Consider the following 22387-nt stretch of genomic DNA (forward strand, 5'->3'; position numbering starts at 1 on the left):
TCTATGTTTGTGTACAAACCTTCTTTCCTCCAGACGCAGAGGATGTCCCCTCGTCACAATCCTGGGGAAAAATAGATGATGGGATAGATCTCTGTACTGACCCCTGATATATTTATACATATTAATTAGATCTCCCCTCAGTCGTCTTTTTTCTAAAGTTAATAACCCTAATTTTGATGATCTTTCAGGGTACTGTAGTTGCCCCATTCCAGTTATTACTTTAGTTGCCCTCCTCTGGACCCTCTCCAGCTCTGCTATGTCTGCCTTGTTCACTGGAGCCCAGAACTGTACACAGTACTCCATGTGTGGTCTGACTAATGATTTGTAAAGTGGTAGGACTATGTTCTCATCACGGGCATCTATGCCCCTTCTGATGCAACCCATTATCTTATTAGCCTTGGCAGCAGCTGCCTGACACTGGTTTTTGCAGCTTAGTTTGCTGTTTATTAAAATTCCTAGATCCTTTTCCATGTCAGTGATACCCAGTGTTTTACCATTTAGTATGTATGGGTGACTTGCATTATTCCTTCCCATGTGCATAACTTTACATTTGTCAGTGTTAAACCTCATCTGCCACTTATCTGCCCAAGCCTCCAATCTATCCAGATCCCTCTGTAGTAGTATACTGTACTCTTCAGTGTAAATTACTTTACACAGTTTAGTGTCATCTGCGAAAATTGATATTTTACTATGCAAGCCTTCTACAAGATCATTGATAAATATATTGAAGAGAATAGGGCCCAATACTGACCCCTGAGGTACCCCACTAGTGACAGTGACCCAATCTGAGTGTGTACCGTTAATAACCACCCTCTGTTTTCTAACAAAGCTAGAACCCGCTCTGTACCTCTTGTGAATCCCAAATCCTCCCCTTTCCCCATTCAATTGCTCTGCTAGATTGTTTTCAAGCTGACACCACAAGGGGCGAGTCCTTTCTCAGGAACATGTCTTTTCTGTAGCAGCTATCTCCCGTACCTATGACAGCTTCTAACAGTAGATCCTGGTGACAGTTGAAAGATAGACCTGAGCACGTGTGACCACCTCAGCAAAGTTACAAAGGTGGACAAAGAAATGAGGAAAAGAACAAACAGCAGGTGGCATTATACAGATACATTTTAGTTATTAACCACATTAAGTGATTCTATACTACATTTTTAACTACATGCACATTACAAAAGTAATTAGATCCAGGGGCTGGTCTGAAAAATCTAGAAAGTTTTTCTTGGGACAACCCCTTTAAAGGGGCAAAATTTACATTTTTTTTAACAAATAATATATATATATTTTTAAAAGATCGCCAATTTCTTACTTCCTACAGATGACTTCTGGCGGCTTCTCTTGGTACGTTATCTTATTATTTACTTTGTCCACATGTAGAGGTAATACTACTCCAACCATGATGTCTCCACTCCATAATATGCTCGTCTGGTCTGCAGCATTCAGAGTACAGCTCTGTCCAGTGGAATGTAAGGACGCTGCAAGGTAATGCTGAGCGAGGTGCCATAATATCTTGTAGAAAAACATCCCCAGCCTGTTAGAAATAAAAATAAAATATAATAAGCAAATTTATCATCAATTGCAACTCACATACTTACTCATAATAGAAAAACAAAAAATTATATTAACCCCTTCCTGAAATCCGCCGTACATGTACTTCCAGACAACCATCGTATAGTTATGAAGCTTTAATCGGGTGCAGATCAGCGGGAGGGGCCCGGCTGTGACTGACAGCTGAGCCCCTGCTGCATCCGCCGGGATCAGGATGACAGTGCATTAACCCCTCATATGCCGTGGTCAACACTGACCATGGCATGCTGTAACGGTCACGTCCACACACACACAGGGGGAAGGATAGTGACCACTACGCTCCACCCTCACCCCTGGCCCTGCCTACTTGCCTCACGAGTCCTGATGACAGGGGACAACTGGACGACAGTCCCTAACTTAGGATATGTGCAGGGAAGACAGACAAGACAAAATACGGAACATGAACGGACCGGGTCAGAACCAAGAGAGCTACGCAGTACAACGGATAAAGGAAAGAATGGTCAGGAGAAGCCGGGGTCAAATACCAGGAGAGTAGCGAAGTACAAGAGGAGTCCTAAGAGAGTAGTCAGGTGGGAGCCGAGGTCACAATACCAGGATGGATGCGCAGTACAGGAGGAGCAGGCAACGGATTGTCAGGGAACAGGATAAGGTAAGTATTCAGTAGTCCAACAAATAGCCAGGAACCTAGAAATTAACAGGCAACCTGTGGCCAGCAGGCTGCCTGTATTTATAGTGGGGAGTGAGGGTCATGTGACGTGGCCAGCGTCACATGACCGACAGACCAACCAGTCGAGCACCGAGTGATCAGCTCGGCGCTGAAGGCAGACTAGGAGCAGGGAGCCACCCAGCTAGTAAAGCCGCCATGGTAATGAGGTCAAACACAAATCCTCATTCCCAAAGCTAAGCAACAGGTCTGCGGGAAATGGGGGACCGAGTGCACCTTCGGAACCCGTGACAGTACCCCCCCCTTTACGAGGGGCCACCGGACCCAAGACTTCAGGCGATGGCTTTTCAGGGTGTTCTAAATGAAATTTACGAACAAGTCTAGGAGCATGAACCTCCCTGGAAGGTACCCAAGATCTCTCTTCAGGTCCATACCCCTTCAGTGAATCAGGTACTGCAAGGAATTACGCACCTTCCTGACATCCACTATTTTAGACACCACATACTCGACAGCATCATTAACAAGAACCGGCGGAGACAAGGCTTTTGATTGTACTACCGGTTCAAAATATTTTTTAAGCAGAGATTTATGGAACACATTATGAATGTGGAATGACTCTGGCAGCTCCAACCTAAAAGATACCGGGTTAATCACTTTACGTGATCTTATATGGTCCAATAAAACGAGGAGCGAATTTTTTAGAAGTTACCTTGAGAGATAGATTCTTGGAGGACAACCATACTTTATCCCCAACCTGAAAGTTCACCCCCCTTGAACGTCTCCTATCGGCCTTGAGTTTTTGAGAACTTTGAGCCTTTTCTAGGTTCGATTGAACCCGGGCCCAAACTGTGCACAGTTCGGAGGAGAGTTTCAGGGTTAGAGGAGGAGACGGACGACCCCGAATGAAAACGGGGATGAAAACCATGGTTACAAAAGAAAGGGGAGACCCCAGCAGAAGAAATGACACGGTTATTCAAAGCAAATTCAGCCAACGGAAGGAATTTGACCCATAATTGCTGGTCATCAGCAACATACAACCTCAAGAATTGTTCCACAGACTGATTAAGGCGTTCAGTCTGCCCATTACTCTCAGGATGGTAGGCAGAAGAAAAAGACAATGAAATTTTACATCTTTGACAGAAGGCCCTGCAGAATTTGGACACAAACTGCACAACCCTGTCAGAAACAATATTTTCCGGGATGCCATGTAAACGAACAATCTCTCTCACAAAAATAGACGCCAGGGTTTTAGCATTCGGAAGTTTAGACATGGGAATGAAATGAACCATCTTGCTAAACCTATCGACCACTACCCAAACCACAGTCTTACCCTCCGCCAGCAGTAGGTCAGTTATAAAGTCCATCGAGATATGGGACCAGGGTCTACTGGGAATGGGTAGGGGTCGTGGGTTACCAGCAGGGCAAGTCCTAGGTGTCTTAGACCTGGCACAAACCTCACAGGCTGACACGTAAGACTTGACATCCCTGGTCAGAGTGGGCGACCAATAAGATCTAGAAACCAGATCCTCAGTGCCCTCAACACCCGGATGTCCACAAAAGGCAGAATCGTGACACTCACCCAACAGCTGGAGATGAAATTGTACGGGAACAAACAACTTATCTGTTGGGGCGGATGCCGGTGCCAGATGTTGTTCAGCCTTAATGCGAGCCGAGATATCCTGGGTTAGAGCTGCTAAGAAGATGTTTGCTGGTAGGATGGATTCAGGCGGCGTCTCAGTGGGTTGAAAGGCATGGAAGCTCAGAGATAATGCGTCTGATTTAACATTTTTACTTCCCGGCCTGAACTTAATGGAGAAATCAAAACGGGTAAAAAACAGAGCCCATCGGGCTTGTCGGGGATTCAACCTCTTAGCCGACTCGAGAAACATTAGGTTTTTATGATCAGTGACAACAGTTACTCGATGCCTTGCCCCCTCCAAAAAATGCCTCCACTCCTCAAATGCCCATTTAATAGCCAGCAGCTCCCTATTCCCTATGTCGTAGTTTCTCTCCGTGGGAGAGAATTTCCTGGAGAAGAAGGCACACGGTCTCAGGTTAGTGAGGCTAGCAGGACCCTGTGAAAGAACTGCCCCTGCGCCGTCCTCGGGCGCATCTAACTCCACAATAAAGGGTCTCTCCTGATCAGGCTGGATCAGAATGGGAGCGCTACTAAATGCCTTTTTTAATGTTTCAAATGAAGAAATGGCCTTGGTAGACCAATTCTCCAAATCCGCCCCTTTCTTAGTAAGGTCGGTCAATGGCATAGCAATTACAGAAAAATTCATGATAAATTTACGATAGTAATTAGCGAAACCCAAAAACCGTTGTAAAGCCTTTAAGGATGAAGGCCTTACCCATTCCTTAATTGCTAAAACCTTACCAGGATCCATCTTAAAGGCGTAAGGAGTAAAAATGTGCCCTAGAAATAGTATCTCCTGTACACCAAAGACACATTTCTCTTGCTTAGCGGATAGCTGGTTCTCCCTCAACACCTCTAATACTTGTCTGACATGAGACACATGAGATTCGAAATCAGGAGAGAATATCAAAATGTCGTCAAGATAGACAATAATAAATTTACCTAAGAACTCTCTAAGAATATCGTTCATCAAGTTTTGGAACACAGCTGGGGCATTGCTGAGTCCAAAAGGCATCACCTGATATTCAAAGTGTCCTATCGGAGTATTGAACGCTGTCTTCCACTCGTCTCCCTCCTTGATTCGGATTAGATTGTATGCCCAGGTTGCCCCCAGAACCTGGTTAAATAAATCCGGAATCAATGGGAGAGAGTATCTATTTTGGACAGTGATCTTATTTAATCTCCGGTAATCAATACAAGGCCTAAGACCACCATCCTTCTTTTTAACAAAGAAAAACCCTGCTCCCATAGGAGAGACTGAAGGTCTAATATGCCCTTTAACAAGGCTCTCCTTAATATAATCTTCCATAGCCTTGCGTTCGGGCCCTGAAAGATTATAAATTCACCCTTTAGGAAATTTGTCACCCTCTATTAGCTCTATGGCGCAATCATAAGGTCTATGGGGGGGTAGAACCTCTGTAATAGGGGATGAGAATACATCAGAATATTCTTTAATAACTGAAGGTAATGTATTAGACCTTACTGAAACCCCAGCCTGGACCACTGACAAGCATGAGTCACACTTAGGTCCCCATTTCACCAACTCTCCTTTGAACCAATCAATTGTGGGGTTATGTAAACGGAGCCAAGGCAACCCTAGTACTACCTCAACCGGTAGGTTCTCCAAGACTAAAAGAGAACATCTCTCAGAGTGGCACACACCCAAGGTCAGATAAATTTCAGAGGTACATGACCTCACCGTACCAACAATCAGGGGAGTAGCATCAATAGCCATGACATGGATAGGTGTAGGTAAAGCAAACATTGGAATACCCAATTTACTAGCAAATTCTAAGTCAATAAAGCTGGCCGCTGAACCGGAATCAATAAAAGCCTTACCCGGCCACTTATTAACCCCCAGAAAAATTGTTATGGGTACCAAAAGCTTATGTTTAGAAAAATTAGGGTGTACCTGGTCTTTAGGTTGTCTTGCCTTAAGAGACTTGTCAGAGAGGACCCTATTAGGACACTTGTTGATCCAATGGCCAGGATCTCCACAGTAGAAGCACTCTCCGCGTCTGCGACGAAGATTACCTTGGGTCATGCCAACCTGCATGGGTTCCTCGGTGGAGACCTCAGTGTTGTCCCTGGAAAAGGCCTCTGGCTGGACCACCATCTGAGAACAGAACTGTCGTTCTTGTCGTCTCTCTCTAACTCGTCGGTCAAGTCGGACAACTAGGATCATCATCTCCTCTAAGGTCTCTGGAACTTGATAACTGACTAATAGATCTTTTAAATTATCAGACAGACTGAAGGCAGACTAGGAGCAGGGAGCCACCCAGCTAGTAAAGCTGCCCTGGGAATGAGGTCAAACACAAATCCTCATTCCCAAAGCTAAGCAACAGGTCTGCGCGAAATGGGGGACCGAGTGCACCTTCGGAACCCTGTGACACATGCATGGGCTTTGTGGAGGGAGGGGGCTCCTTTCCAACCCCATCGGGTCCCCACGCTGCTGTGATAGGGAGTCAATGGATGGCAATGCAGCTCAATGCCTTCCAAAGACATTGGAGCCTGCCAGCTATAGAAGCCTATGAGATCCACCCCCCTGGCTGGGTCTCATAGGCACTCTTTCACTGTATTACACTGAAGGACAATGCAATACAATACACAATGTGCCAAAAACACTCCAATATGAAATACTGTGCACTACCTTCACCGCTACCACTCCTGCAAAACCTGCCGGAAAGAGACCACAAACGCTTATCAATGTATACAACAAGGTACCTTGCTATTGAATCCTCCTCTGCGATCTCGATTCAATTCCTCTTGCAGGCCTGGTTCCTGGATCTGTATCTGGTCCGGTATCTCGCTTTTGCTGGAGCATGCCCCGGCCGGTGGCGTTGCTCCATGCTATTAAGTTTGAAAGCTCGCGCTCACGTGGAGCGACACTAGTGACATCACAGTTCGAGCTACGGGTTCCTGCAAGTGTCCAACTTCCTAGGGAGGGATACAGATCCTGGAACCAGGCCTGCAAGAGGAACTAAATAGAGATCGCAGAGGAGGGTTCAATAGCAAGGTACCTTGTTGTATACATTGATATGCATTTGTGGTCTCTTTTCGGCAGGTTTTGCAGGAGTGGTAGCGGAGAAGGTAGCGCACGGTATTTCATATTGAAGTGTTTCTGGTTGACTATTTTTTGGAAGCAGGTATTGCGATACTACAGCACACATTAGCACACATTGGTTTAGGGGCATTAGCGCCAGTGAACTAGAAAAAGTATTCACAATACACAATGTATTGTAATGCATTGTAGGGGGGATCAAACCCCCAAAAGTTAAAGTCCCACAGTAGAATGAAAATAAAAAGTAAAAAAAAAGTTAAAAAGGTGTTTTTTAAAAATAAATAATTTTCTAGCAAAAAAAAGCACACTTTCCCCTCATCAAGCCATATACAATACAAATAGAAAATAAAAATACACGTATTAGATATTGCCAAAATAGCCATTTTTTGGTTACTTTGCCTTAGGGCTCATGCACACAAACTTATTTTCTTTCCGTGTCCGTTCCGTTTTTTTTGCGAACCCTATACGGAACCATTCATTTCAATGGGTCCGCAAAAAAATCGGAAGTTACTCCGCGTGCATTCCGTTTCCGTATGTCCGTATATCCTTTCCCCAAAAAAATAGAACATGTCCTATTATTGTTTGCATTACGGGCAAGTATAGGACTGTTCTATTAGGGGCCAGCTGTTCCGTTCCACAAAATACGGAATGCACACAGACGTCATCCGTATTTTTTGCTAATCCGTTTTTTGCAGACCGCAAAATACATACGGTCGTGTGCATGAGCCCTTATAAAAAGTGTAGTAGAGAGCGATCAAAAAGTATGCACTATGTATCCCAAAATGGTACCACTGAAAACATCACCTCAACATGCAAAAAAATGAGCCCCCTCCACAAGGTGATCAGCACAAAAATAAAAATAAATATGGCTCTCAGAAAATGGCAACACAAAAACAGCATCTTTTTCAAAAATGTTTTTATTATTTAAGATTGCAAAAAAGAAAAAAAAGGCGACATATTAGGTATTACCATAATGACCAACTGTATAAAAATATCACATGATGTACCCCGTCAGACGAAAAAAAATGCGTAATTAACTAGCAAAGCAACGTTGGGGTCCTAGGTTCAAATCCAAACAAACATCTACGCTGAGTTTGCTTGCATGTTCTCCCTGTGTCTACGTGAGCTTCTACCTGGTACTCTGCTTTGCACCCATACTTAAAATAACATCCAGAATAGATCAATTGTAAATATAGATTGCGGCCCCAATGGGGACAGGGACTGATATAATGCTCAGCATAACCAGCATAAGCTCCTCTGCCTTTAAAAAAATCCGGGTCACATCAAATGTTTTTGTTTTTTGAACGCGGCATCTGAGGAGTACAGTGACGGGGAGCGCACAATCACCGAATCTTTGAATACTTCACTCATCAATAATGATATGCATTAAGTATCAGACATCTTAGCCTTAGAAACACTGGATAAGCAGTACACTGAAAGAGCTGGGTGTACAGTGTACATTGCACTCACCTCATACTTCTCTCCGACATTATCCTCTTATTACCCAAGCTCCTCTTTTATATGGAAAGCTCTAGGCTGTCCTGAGAATTATATTGATAATTACACAAGGGGTCATTTCTACGGCTCATTCCCAGCACAGATCGTATCCTCTTCAGATCTAAAGAATAAATACATAATTATAGTTAATGATATAATGAGACGATCTCCTGTGTGGGCCAAGGGACCTGCTGTTATAGGAGGAATCTCTGTTATGGTCCAGGATTGATATACACTTTTCTTAACTGATCTTCTCACTATAATGAACATTACCTGACTATCACTAAAAAACGACAATGCCCCACATTTTGAAATCCTCTCTAATAATCCTCAACATCAATTCACAGTCAGAGTGTAAAAAATCTCTTTTGGAAAGCAGTCTACACTATTTTCTTCTACATCTTATATCTATACTTTGATTTGGCCTTGAGGATCCTGTTACTGAGATTACAATCCCCCATGTCACCTACTAGTGATAATGTCTAAAATTCTGAGCTGGATTCTCAAAGAATTGCCCAGCCATTGAACGGTTACATTTTCTGGATACAAAGAGGAGTTAGAAGGATTGTCCACCTTTTAGATATTAATGACCTATCCTTCATATAGGTCATCAATATCAGATATGTGTGGGTCCAGCACCTGGCACCTCTACGAACAGCTGCTTAAGACAAAGGCTGGACCCGGAAACATAAGATTGGATGTTGCCAGGAGCAGAAGGCTCCGTCTACTAGGTATTGGTGTGGTTGCTCCAACGTACTGCAGCTCAACTTCCATTCAAATAAATGGCGCTGGACAACTGAAAGATCTGTTTTCTCTATAAGTGTGAATAGTGTTGACTGGGATAGTTGCCTTCTTTCTACTCCCATTGTATGTGTGATTTCATGCTGGAGGTAACCTGGGAATTCACTGTGTGTCGGACCTCATGCCCCTGTAATTGCCCATACGGCACAGGTAGGTTAGCGTTAGGTCCCCTGCCACTATGAGAGAAATCGATGAGGTGCGCGGGCTCTAGTATGTTCTTGATATAAGAATATATTGGTGAAAGTGTCAATTTTAATATTAGAGTGAGTGTTTAGCCATATATTGTCAATTGAATTTGCCAATGTAGTGCACCAATTTTTGCAATTTTCAGGTTTATGTGATAGTTGCAGTCAACATGTCCCTCATGTGGGGAGTAGGAACTATAGAATTTCTTTGTTAATACTTTTAATTAGTGTTGAGCGAAGCATTCAAGGTGGAATTCGGTCCGAAGTTTAGAAAACTTCATTGTAACAAATGAGTTTGTCCTAAAATGGAGGCTGCAAGTGTTACAAAGAGAAATTAAGAAGCCCAGGAACGCAAGATCACCCATAATGTCAGGCAGCCCACCAATCCGCAGGTAGCCAACCCCTGTTATGTCACAGCCCTATAAAACCCTCATCCGGCGCAGTCTCTGCCATTGTCCTGTGAGCTGAGCATAAGGAGAGATGTGGCAAGTGCTCATGTGCACTACGGACAGTGTTGCTGTAAAGTGTTTTAAAAAGAATATTGTAGAGGGAGAGTGTAGGGAGAGTGTAGGGAGAGTGTAGGGAGAGTGTAGGGAGAGTGCAGGGAGAGCACAGGGAGAGTGCAGGGAGAGCGCAGGGAGAGTGCAGGAAGACTGCATAGAGAGTGTGTCGGTGTGTCCATCACATTCTAGTGCACCGACACTCAGATTTAATCCGTTATTTTAGTTATACAGTTACAGTGTCTCAGTATTAAAGGCAGGTGTGATATATCGCCGTGTGCATCACGTTCTAGTGCACCCACATTCAGAGTTATTCGTGAATATATTAGTGAAACTTTCTGGGCCTCAGTATTAAAGGCAGATGTAATATATCGCTGTGTGTGCAGTGGCCAGGTTTGTTTGATGCTCTCTGGAAGGGATGGTAAGTAGAGTTGAGCGAACACCTGGATGTTCGGGTTCGAGAAGTTCGGCCGAACTTCCCGAAAATGTTCGGGTTCGGGATCCGAACTCGACCCGAACTTCGCCCCGAACCCCATTGAAGTCAATGGGGACCCGAACTTTTTGGCACTAAAAAGGCTGTAAAATAGCCCAGGAAAGGGCTAGAGGGCTGCAAATGTAGGTAAATCCCCTGCAAACAAATGTGGATAGGGAAATGAATAAAAAAATAAAAAATAATAATTTAACCAATATCAATTGGAGAGAGGTCCCATAGCAGAGAATCAGGCTTCATGTCACCCACCACTGGAACAGGCCACTGTGAGATATTTAGGCCCCGGCACCCAGACAGAAGAGAGAGGTCCAATAGCAGAGAATCAGGCCTAATGTCACCCACCACTGGAACAGGCCACTGTGAGATATTTAGGCCCCGGCACCCAGACAGAGGAGAGAGGTCCCATAGCAGAGAATCAGGCTTCATGTCATAGCAGTGAATCAGCCTTCATGTCACCCACCACTGGAACAGGCCACTGTGAGATATTTATGCCCCGGCACCCAGACAGAGGAGAGAGGTCCCATAGCAGAGAATCAGGCTTCATGTCACCCACCACTGGAACAGGCCACTGTGAGATATTTAGGCCCCGGCACCCAGACAGAGGAGAGAGGTCCCATTGCAGAGAATCAGGCTTCATGTCACCCACCACTGGAACAGGCCACTGTCAGATATTTAGGCCCTGGCACCCAGACGGAGGAGAGGTTCATTCAACTTTGGGTTGCCCCGCAATATAATGGTAAAATTAAAAAAACAGGATTGAATGAAGAATTGCCCTGGAGTACAAGAATATATGGTTAAGGGTAGGTAGTTATAAATGTCTAATCTGCACAAGGGATGGACAGGTCCTGTGGGATCCATGCCTGGTTCATTTTTATGAACGTCAGCTTGTCCACATTGGCTGTGGACAGGCGGCTGCGTTTGTCTGTAATGACGCCCCCCTGCCGTGCTGAATACACATTCAGACAAAACGCTGGCTGCCTGGCAGGCCAGCACCTCCCTGGCATACAAGGCTAGCTCTGGCCACGTGGACAATTTGGAGACCCAGAAGTGGAATGGGGCCGAACCATCAGTCAGTACGTTGAGGGGTGTGCACACGTACTGTTCCACCATGTTAGTGAAATGTTGCCTCCTGCAAACACGTTACGTATCAGGTGGTGGTGCAGTTAGCTGTGGCATGGTGACAAAACTTTTCCACATCTCTGCCATGCTAACCCTGCCCTCAGAGGAGCTGGCCGTGACACAGCTGCGTTGGCGACCTCTTGCTCCTCCTCTGCCTTCGCCTTGGGCTTCCACTTGTTCCCCTGTGACGTTTGGGAATGCTCTCAGTAGCGCGTCTACCAATGTGCGCTTGTACTCGTGCATCTTCCTATCACGCTCCAGTGCAGGAAGTAAGGTGGGCACATTGTCTTTGTACCGGGGATCCAGCAGGGTGGAAACCCAGTAGTCCGCACACGTCTAAATGTGGTCAACTCTGCTGTCGTTGCGCAGGCACTGCAGCATGTAGTCGCTCATGTGTGCCAGGCTGCCCAGAGGTAAGGACAAGCTGTCCTCTGTGGGAGGCGTATCATCATCGTCCTCCGTTTCCCCCCAGCCACGCACCAGTGATGGGCCCGAGCTGCGTTGGGTGCCACCCCGCTGTGAACATGCTTCATCCTTATACTCCTCCACCTTCTCCTCATCCTCGTCCTCCTCGTCCTCCAGTAGTGGGCCCTGTCTGGCCACATTTGTACCTGGCCTCTTCTGTTGCAAAAAACCTCCCTCTGAGTCACTTCTAAGAGACTGGCCTGAAAGTGCTAAAAATGACCCCTCTTCCTCCTCCTCCTCCTCCTCCTGGGCCACCTCCTTTTCCATCATCGCCCTAAGTGTTTTCTTAAGGAGACATAGAAGTGGTATTGTAACGCTGATAACAGCGGCATCGCCAGTGGCCATGTTGGTGGAGTACTCGAAACAGCGCAACATGGCACACAGGTCTCGCATGGAGGCCCAGTCATTGGTGGTGAAGTGGTGCTGTTCCACAGTGCGACTGACCCGTGCGTGCTGCAGCTGAAACTCCACTATGGCCTGCTGCTGCTCGCACAGTCTGTCCAGCATGTGCAAGGTGGAGTTTTCCCTGGTGACCACGTCGCATATGAGGCAGTGAGCGGGAAGGCCGAAGTTACGCAATAGCGCAGACAGGCAAGCAGCGGCAGGATGTGAACGCCCCGGAAGCGCTCACAGACGGCCCGCACTTTATGCAGCAGCTCTAACATGTCGGGGTAGTTGTGAATGAACTTCTGCACCACCAAATTCAGCACATGCGCCAGGCAAGGGATGTGCGTCAAACCGGCTAGTCCCAGAGCTGTGACGAGATTTCGCCCATTATTGCACACCACCAGGCCGGGCTTGAGGCTCACCTGCAGCAACCACTCGTCGGTCTGTTGTTCAATACCCCGCCACAACTCCTGCGCGGTGTGGGGCCTGTCCCCCCCCTGCGATCCTTGGTAGCGGAAGGATGTGTGCCAATGAACTCTCCGCCTGGGACCCAGTCGACACTACATTTACCCAGTGTGAAGTTAGGGAGATATAGCGTCCCTGGCCGTGCTTACTGGTCCACGTATCTGTGGTTAGGTGGACCTTGCCACAGATGGCGCTGCGCAGTGCACACTTGATTTTATCGGATACTTGGTTGTGCAGGGAAGGCACGGCTCTCTTGGAGAAGTAGTGGCGGCTGGGAACAACATACTGTGGGACATCAAGTGACATGAGCTGTTTGAAGCTGTCTGTGTCCACCAGCCTGAATGACAGCATTTCATAGGCCAGTAGTTTATAAATGCTGGTATTCAGGGCCAGGGATCGAGGGTGGCTAGGTGGGAATTTACGCTTTCTCTCAAATGTTTGTGAGATGGAGAGCTAAACACTGCCGTGTGACATGATGGAGATGCTTGGTGACAGAGGTGGTGTTGTTGGTGGCACATCCTCTGTTTGTTGGGCGGCAGGTGCCAACGTTCCACCTGAGGCGGAGGAAGAGGCTGAGGCAGCAGCAGAAGAGGTAGCAGGGGGAGCCTGAGTGAGTTCCTTGTTTTTAAGGTGTTTACTCCACTGCAGTTCATGCTTTGCATGCAGATGCCTGGTCATGCAGGTTGTGCTAAGGTTCAGAACGTTAATGCCTTGTTTCAGGCTCTGATGGCACAGCGTGCAAACCACTCGGGTCTTGTCGTCAGCACATTGATTGAAGAACTTCCACGCCAGGGAACTCCTTGAAGCTGCCTTTGGGGTGCTCGGTCCCAGGTGGCGGTGGCCAGTAGCAGGCGAACTCTCTTGGCGGCGGGTGTTCTGCTTTTGCCCCCTGCTCCCTCTTTTGCTACGCTATTGGCTCGGTCTCACCACTGCCTCTTCCTCTGAACTCTAAAAGTCAGTGGCACGACCTTCATTCCATGTGGGGTCTATGACCTCATCGTCCCCTGCATCGTCTTCCACCCAGTCTTCCTTCCTGACCTCCTGTTCAGTCTGCACACTGCAGAAAGACGCAGCAGTTGGCACCTGTGTTTCATCATCATCATAGACGTGCTGAGGTGGTATTCCCATGTCCTCATCATCAGGAAAAATAAGTGGTTGTGCGTCAGTGCATTCTATGTCTTCCACCGCTGGGGAAGGGCTAGGTGGATGCCCTTGGGAAACCCTGCCAGCAGAGTCTTCAAACAGCATAAGAGACTGCTGCATAACTTGAGGCTCAGACAGTTCCCCTGATATGCATGGGGGTGATGTGACAGACTGATGGGCTTGGTTTTCAGGCGCCATCTGTGCGCTTTCTGCAGAAGACTGGGTGGGAGATAATGTGAACGTGCTGGATCCACTGCCACCCAATTGACTAATGCCTGTACCTGCTCAGGCCTTACCATCCTTAGAACGGCATTGGGCCCCACCAAATATCGCTGTAAATTCTGGCGGCTACTGGGACCTGAGGTAGTTGGTTCACTAGGACGTGTGGTTGTGGCAGAACGGCCACGTCCTCTCCCAGCACCAGAGGGTCCACTAACACCACCACGACCATGTCCGCGTCCCTTACTAGATGTTTTCCTCATTGTTACCGTTCACCACAATAAGAAAAAAATTATTTGGCCCAATGTATTGAATTCAAATTCAGGCCTTTTTTTTACAGGCACCTAACACTATCTGACTATCTATTTATTTACCGTATTACACTAATACAGGCACAGCAGTAACCACAGATTTAGGGGAATATAAATTGAAGGCCTAGTATTTAGGCCCTGGATGACAGGTATCCCTTTTACGGACAGAATTACACTTGGAGATGCACGGTAGCGTGTGAAGTTATTGAGGATGACCCTATCAGCACTTGAATTTTCACCTTAAATGTAATATACCCTTTTACGGACAGAAATACACTTGGCCTGCAATAGCAGAAACCACTGATTTAGGGTATTGCTATTTTGGGAATTGAATTTCAACCCAGAACAAAAACTATGCTTTGACAAACACTAAAAAACTTGTCCAGCCACAGCAGTAACCACAGTTTTAGCTGAATATAAATTGTAGGCCTAGTATTTAGGCCCTGGGTGAAAGGTATCCTTTTACGGACAGAATTACACTTGGAGATGCACGGTAGCGTGTGAAGTTATTGAGGATGACCCTATCAGCACTTGAATTTGCACCTTGAATGTAATATACCCTTTTACGGACAGAAATACACTATGAGATGCACAATAGTGTGTGCAAATTTAAAGGCTTATACTTTCAGCAATTGTAATTTAACACTTTGTGTAATATACCCTTTTACGGAAAAAAATACACTTGGAGATGCACGCTGAGTGTAATATACCCTTTTACGGACAGATTTACACTTGGCCTGCAACAGCAGAAACCACTGATTTAGGGTATTGCTATTTTGGCAATTGAATTTCAACCCAGAACAAAAACTATGCTTTGACGGACACTATAAAACTTGTCCTGCCACAGCTGGAACACCAGATTTAGGGTATTGCTATTTTGGCAATTGAATTTCACCCCAGAAAAAAATATATCCTTTGCCAGACAGCAGACAGTATTACACTTGGCTTGCCACAGCTGGAACACCAGATTTAGGGGATTGCTATTTTTGCAAGTGAATTTCACCCCTCAATAAAATATAGAAAATTCTATCCTGAGTTTCTAGAGGTGACAATAAGCATAGCCAAGCCCCTGATATAAGATATAGCAAAAAAAAAAACAACTACTATTGATGGTTAAATGGACTTGGTGGCAGCTTGTGCTGGCGCACCACAAGACACAAAATGGCCGCCGATCACCCCAGAAAAAAGTGACAGAAAAACGCTCTGGCCAGCCAAAAAACAGTGAGCAATTAACTAGCAGAAGTTGAATGATTTACAGCTGTAGATCGATCACTTCATTAATTGTTTTTGCTGAGTTAATCCCTGCCTAATCTCGCCCTAACAGCAGCTGCATCCTCTCCCTACACTGATCAGAGCAGAGTGACGTGCGGCGCTACGTGACTCCAGCTTAAATAGAGGCTAGGTCACATGCTACACTGGCCAATCACAGCCATGCCAATAGTAGGCATGGCTGTGATGGCCTCTTGGGGCAAGTAGTATGACGCTTGTTGATTGGCTGCTTTGAAGCCTTTCAAAAAGCGCCAAGAAAGCGCCGAACCCGAACCTGAACTTTTACGTAAATGTTCGGGTTCGGGTCCGTGTCACGAACACCCCAAAATTCGGTACGAACCCGAACTATACAGTTTGGGTTCGCTCATCCCTAATGGTAAGGCATGGTGCAGCCCAATGGGAAATAAATCCAGAGAGTCAGGGTCTGCATTAAACTAGACGGACAGTCTCACCCCTGGCAGAAGAAGGGTTTGAGGAAAGGCCTGAGATAGCTGACCGTCTCTCTCTCAGAAGGCAGATATCCTGGACAAAGGCTGTAGGCCCATGGTCTGTAGCTCAGTAGTCGGGGTGGCTCCTTGGTCACAGGGCTGGTGACCCATGGTCTGTGGCTCAGCGTCCCCATCTCAGCATCTTCTTCTAGTCACTTATGCAGACTGGCAGAGTCTTCCCCACCAAGCACTGGTCCCTAACTGCAGAACACTAGGGGCTCTGACTGCTCTCCTTATATATAGTTTCTGGCTAAACTAGAACATTCTAGTGGGAGGGGTTGAGTGGAGAAACTCAGCACAAACAGATACATTGTAACACTTTCCGTCTCTCATAGACTTACATAAGACCTTCAAAGATACTTAATGGCAATGATGCATCAGTTTTTGCAGACAAAAACAAGTTTCCAGACATAACAACATAGCTAAACTAGACATTAAAAAGGTCAGTCTGTCTGGTTTTGGTGGTAAACATGTCTGGCTTTTTATCCCCCCAAAATATCCTCTTCTTTAAACCCTAGGGCAGCAATGGAAAATTACCAGATTCTCTTAGTTAGGTAAAAAGTCTCTCAGTGTTCATTAACTCTTTTCCCAGTGCCGTGCAAATATAGTGCAAAGTAACAGGAAATATATCACAACTAGGAATGTTTGGGTTCGTAGCAAACATTACTGTGTCAGGGTACATTGGCGCGAAAGTCCGTGTTCGGTGTTTGGATTTTGAATAAAGCTTGTTGAAAGGCTGCAACGCAGCCAATCAACAACAGTTAAGCTGTGGGCACTTGGAAGCCATCACACTGTAATTGGTCGGTGCAGCACGTAACCTTTATGCATAAATGCCGGATCATGAGTCGCGCTGCCGTTCTGCTCTAACTAGTGTAGGGACAGGACGCTGCTGCAGTGAGGGACAGTGTAAGGCTTTTAATGTGGATGTTAAGTCTATGGGTGACCTGTAGGCATTTTTTATCGGTTACCTCCTTTGCACAAGTAACACAGAAATACAATACGTAATCGGGCTGTTAATTCTATAGGTGACCTATAGCTATTTTTTTGGGTTCAAAACCCTACCTTTAAATACGTCACACAGAAAAAGAATTGTTAATCAGTCTGTTAATTGTGACGGTGACATAATGCCAACTTTTGGGGTTCATAACCTGACATTTGCATCCGTCTTACTGTAATAATAATATTTATTTACAGGGAGTGCAGAATTATTAGGCAAGTTGTATTTTTGAGGATTAATTTTATTATTGAACAACAACCATGTTCTCAATGAACCCAAAAAACTCATTAATATCAAAGCTGAATATTTTTGGAAGTAGTTTTTAGTTTGTTTTTAGTTTTAGCTATTTTAGGGGGATATCTGTGTGTGCAGGTGACTATTACTGTGCATAATTATTAGGCAACTTAACAAAAAACAAATATATACCCATTTCAATTATTTATTTTTACCAGTGAAACCAATATAACATCTCAACATTCCCAAATATGCATTTCTGACATTCAAAAACAAAACAAAAACAAATCAGTGACCAATATAGCCACCTTTCTTTGCAAGGACACTCAAAAGCCTGCCATCCATGGATTCTGTCAGTGTTTTGATCTGTTCACCATCAACATTGCGTGCAGCAGCAACCACAGCCTCCCAGACACTGTTCAGAGAGGTGTACTGTTTTCCCTCCTTGTAAATCTCACATTTGATGATGGACCACAGGTTCTCAATGGGGTTCAGATCAGGTGAACAAGGAGGCCATGTCATTAGATTTTCTTCTTTTATACCCTTTCTTGCCAGCCACGCTGTGGAGTACTTGGACGCTTGTGATCGAGCATTGTCCTGCATGAAAATCATGTTTTTCTTGAAGGATGCAGACTTCTTCCTGTACCATTGCTTGAAGAAGGTGTCTTCCAGAAACTGGCAGTAGGACTGGGAGTTGAGCTTGACTCCATCCTCAACCCGAAAAGGCCCCACAATCTCATCTTTGATGATACCAGCCCAAACCAGTACTCCACCTCCACCTTGCTGGCGTCGGAGTCGGACTGGAGCTCTCTGCCCTTTACCAATCCAGCCACGGGCCCATCCATCTGGCCCATCAAGACTCACTCTCATTTCATCAGTCCATAAAACCTTCGAAAAATCAGTCTTGAGATATTTCTTGGCCCAGTCTTGACGTTTCAGCTTGTGTGTCTTGTTCAGTGGTGGTCGTCTTTCAGCCTTTCTTACCTTGGCCATGTCTCTGAGTATTGCACACCTTGTGCTTTTGGGCACTCCAGTGATGTTGCAGCTCTGAAATATGGCCAAACTGGTGGCAAGTGGCATCTTGGCAGCTGCACGCTTGACTTTTCTCAGTTCATGGGCAGTTATTTTGCGCCTTGGTTTTTCCACACGCTTCTTGCGACCCTGTTGACTATTTTGAATGAAACGCTTGATTGTTCGATGATCACGCTTCAGAAGCTTTGCAATTTTAAGAGTGCTGCATCCCTCTGCAAGATATCTCACTATTTTTGACTTTTCTGAGCCTGTCAAGTCCTTCTTTTGACCCATTTTGCCAAAGGAAAGGAAGTTACCTAATAATTATGCACACCTAATATAGGGTGTTGATGTCATTAGACCACACCCCTTCTCATTACAGAGATGCACATCACCTAATATGCTTAATTGGTAGTAGGCTTTCGAGCCTATACAGCTTGGAGTAAGACAACATGCATAAAGAGGATGATGTGGTCAAAATACTCATTTGCCTAATAATTCTGCACGCAGTGTATATAGCGCCACCATATTCCGCAGCGCTTTACAAATTCATAGGGTTCATGTACAAAACAAAAGACATCACAACGTAACTGGCTAATATACAATTGAAACACTAGGAGTCAGGGCCCTGCTTGCAAGAGCTTACAATCTATGAGGTTAGGAGAGTTACAATCTATGAGGACAGGAGAGTTAGTCAGTCAGTTAATTGTCTAAGTGACATGAAGCAATTTTTTGGGGTTCAAAACACGGCATTTGTATCTGTCTTACTGTAATAGGATAGTTAATCAGTCTGTTTTGTAATTGTGTTGGTGACATAAACCCATTTTTTGGGTGGGAGATACACCTCATAGGAGGACCACCGCAGCACGTCTCTGATGATGATAACGAAACATAGGTGTCAACTGCTGAGGCTTTCTGCAGTGTGCAGACTGGCAAGGAGGGCAGGGGTGAGGAGTGGGTGGATGATGATGTGGAGGATGATGAGGTCCTAGACCTCACATGGCATCCAGGTCATCTGAGTGATGTGTGCAGTTTGGAAGAAGACGTGGGGATCATGCATTACTAGCCGCAAAAGAGGGAGCAGTGTGTAAAAGGAGAGCGACCGGTCCCTTGCCAGTACACCTGCTACTGACCACCATGCCGAAACACAAAGCACACCAAAGCCAGCTAAAAGGACTTCCCTGGCATGGCAGTTCTTCAGGCAATGTGCTGATGGTTGGTTGGCACGCTGTGCAGTCAGAGCCTGAAGTGAGGCATAAATGTTCTAAACCTGAGCACAACCTACATGACCAGGCATCTAACTGCACAAGCAGCAGTGAAGTACACACCTGAAAAACCACAAAAGATCTGAGGCTCCTCCTGCTCCCTCTTCTGCTGGGGTCTTGGCCTCTTCCTCCATCTCTCAAGCGTCAGGGGAACGTGCCACCCCGTATACAGAGGTTGTGGCAGCCACACCACCACCGTCACTGTCACCCAGCATCTCCACACTGTCTCATGGAAGCGTTCAGCTCTCCATCCCCCAAACACTGGAGAGAAAGAGGATGTACCCCACTACTCACCCATGAGCTCTGGCCCTGAATGCCAGCATTTCAAATTCCTGTCCTTTTAAATGCTGCCATTCCGTCGGCAGTTTTAAAAACGTAATTACGGTTGATGTCCCACTACTTTTCCGTGCAGGCCATCCCTGTCCTGCGCAAACAAGTGGCGGAATAAATCAGGTGTGCGCTTCGCAACGCCATCAGTGGCAAGCTCCACATAACCACTGATACGTGAACCAGTAAGCACGGGCAGGGAAGTTATATCTCACTAACTGCACACTGGGTAAATGTACTGGCGGCTGGGCCTGAGGCGGAAAGCAGTTTGGCGCATTTCCTTTCATCACCAACAATTGCTGGACATTTTTCCGTGCCTCCTCCTCCTACTCCACTTCCTCCTCTACCACCTCCTCATCTTTTATTACCCCCTCATCCGTTAAGCATAACACCTACACCACCAACTTCAGGACAGCCAGGGGTAAACGACAGCAGGCTGTTCTAAAACTCCTCTGTTTGGGGGGAAAACCACACACCACAAAGGAGCTATGGATGGGCATTGAAGAACATACTGATGAGTGGTTGGTGCTGCTGAGCCTCAAGCCTGGCCTGGTAGTGTGCAATAATGGGTGAAGTCTCATAGCAGCTCTGGGCCTAGCCGGTTTGAGGCATATCCCTTGCCTGGCGCATGTGCTGAATTTGGTGGTGCAGAGGTTCCTGAAGAATTTCCCAGAAATGTCAGAGTTGCTGCAGAAAGTGAGGGCCGCCTGTGTGTGCTTTCGGCATTCTTACCCTGCTGCTGCTAGCCTGTCTACGCTGCAGCATAACTTCTGCTTTCCCGCTGAAAAAGCGGCTTTTAATTAAAGCCTTTAAGATACACTCTGGTGCTCCGAATCAAAGTACCCCCCAGGGGTTAATATCCACGCGTGGCTGAGAGACTAGACGTTGACACATAGATGGTCAATGCAATCTCTAACTTTTATTACATGGGGTAAGCGTATATACATGTTCAGAAGACGGCAGTCCTCACTGAGGCTTAAACATTGTTTCATTGGTCAAAAAGGAAGAAGAGATAAGAGAGAGCAGATAACACCCTGGCATCTGCGCACTGGGCCCTACTTTGGAATGTGAACTAATGTAAACATCTGGTTACCATCGCCATTTTGTAATGGCTTCTATTCTAACAATAATACTGCATACGTCATATGTGACACTTCAAAGAGGTACTTCTCTATAGGCAGTGAATAATATATACATATCATCGAGCCATATGATTGGCTTATGCACTCCTTCACACTCTATATACCTCCCTTGGGTCACCTGTACAAGGATGAGAAATCAGACACTTCTCACAGCACAGCTCTTTGCCCCCCCTCTCTTCTCCAGTCTTGTAACAAAGAGGAGGGGTGGGTGGGTACTTGGAGAAGAAAAAGTTAACTCATTACAGTCCTAGAGATACAAAATATAGAATAAAATTCACTCATCTTTAACAGTCCCCCCTTGAATTTCATTCTCTCCCTAAACCTAAACATCTGTCCCAATGCTCCGACATCCTCTTCACCAGCTTCCACGACAAGCCATACCTAGCGAACAGCCTCCCGTGACACTGGATTTGAGCACGGGGAAGTCAGATGATCTTTTCCTAACTGGCGTTGACATTATATGGGGGGACTGGAGGTCATCAATGCTTCTGATTTTCTGGATCGATGTTTTCATACAATTTTTCCATATTCTTTTGAGTCATGATCAACAGTCACACAAGGGAAAACCAGTCTCAACACTTCCTTGAAATCAATCCAATTATGCTTTTCTTTGAGCTTCACTGTGCTTGTGGTCAACAACACTCGCAATGGACCATCAAACCAGTGTTTTAGGACTTTTCTAACGTGTCTTTTTCTACCACCCAATCTCCAGACACAAGTGGGTGGGTTCCTGGTACTTTATCAAAACCTGGAAGTGAAGCAAAAACTCGAAAATGGAATTTAGTCAAATGCTTGTACAAAACTGATCACATAATCTGCCAGACAACCATGTTGCATCTGACCTTATAAGGCCTGTCTCACGGTTAGGCGTATACCTTACTAAAAGAGGGCTACCAGCAGGCACTCTATTAAGGCTTTTTGAATCTTTAACTTAGTGTCCCGTTGAGTTCCTTTTCCCTACTCTACTGCTGCTTTGTGGATGGTATGAAGCATGTAAGACCTGTCCTACACCCAAAACCTTCATCATCTCCTGCATCACTTCACCTGTGAAGTGAACACCTGTGTCACTTTCAATGATCTAAAGTACCCCATACCTGAACACAACTTCGGCCATAATCTTCTTTACTTCTATGGGTACGGTTTTGGCCAACCTAAAAACA

This window comes from Bufo bufo, chromosome 1, assembly GCF_905171765.1.
Source record: "Bufo bufo chromosome 1, aBufBuf1.1, whole genome shotgun sequence".
NCBI lineage: Eukaryota > Metazoa > Chordata > Amphibia > Anura > Bufonidae > Bufo > Bufo bufo.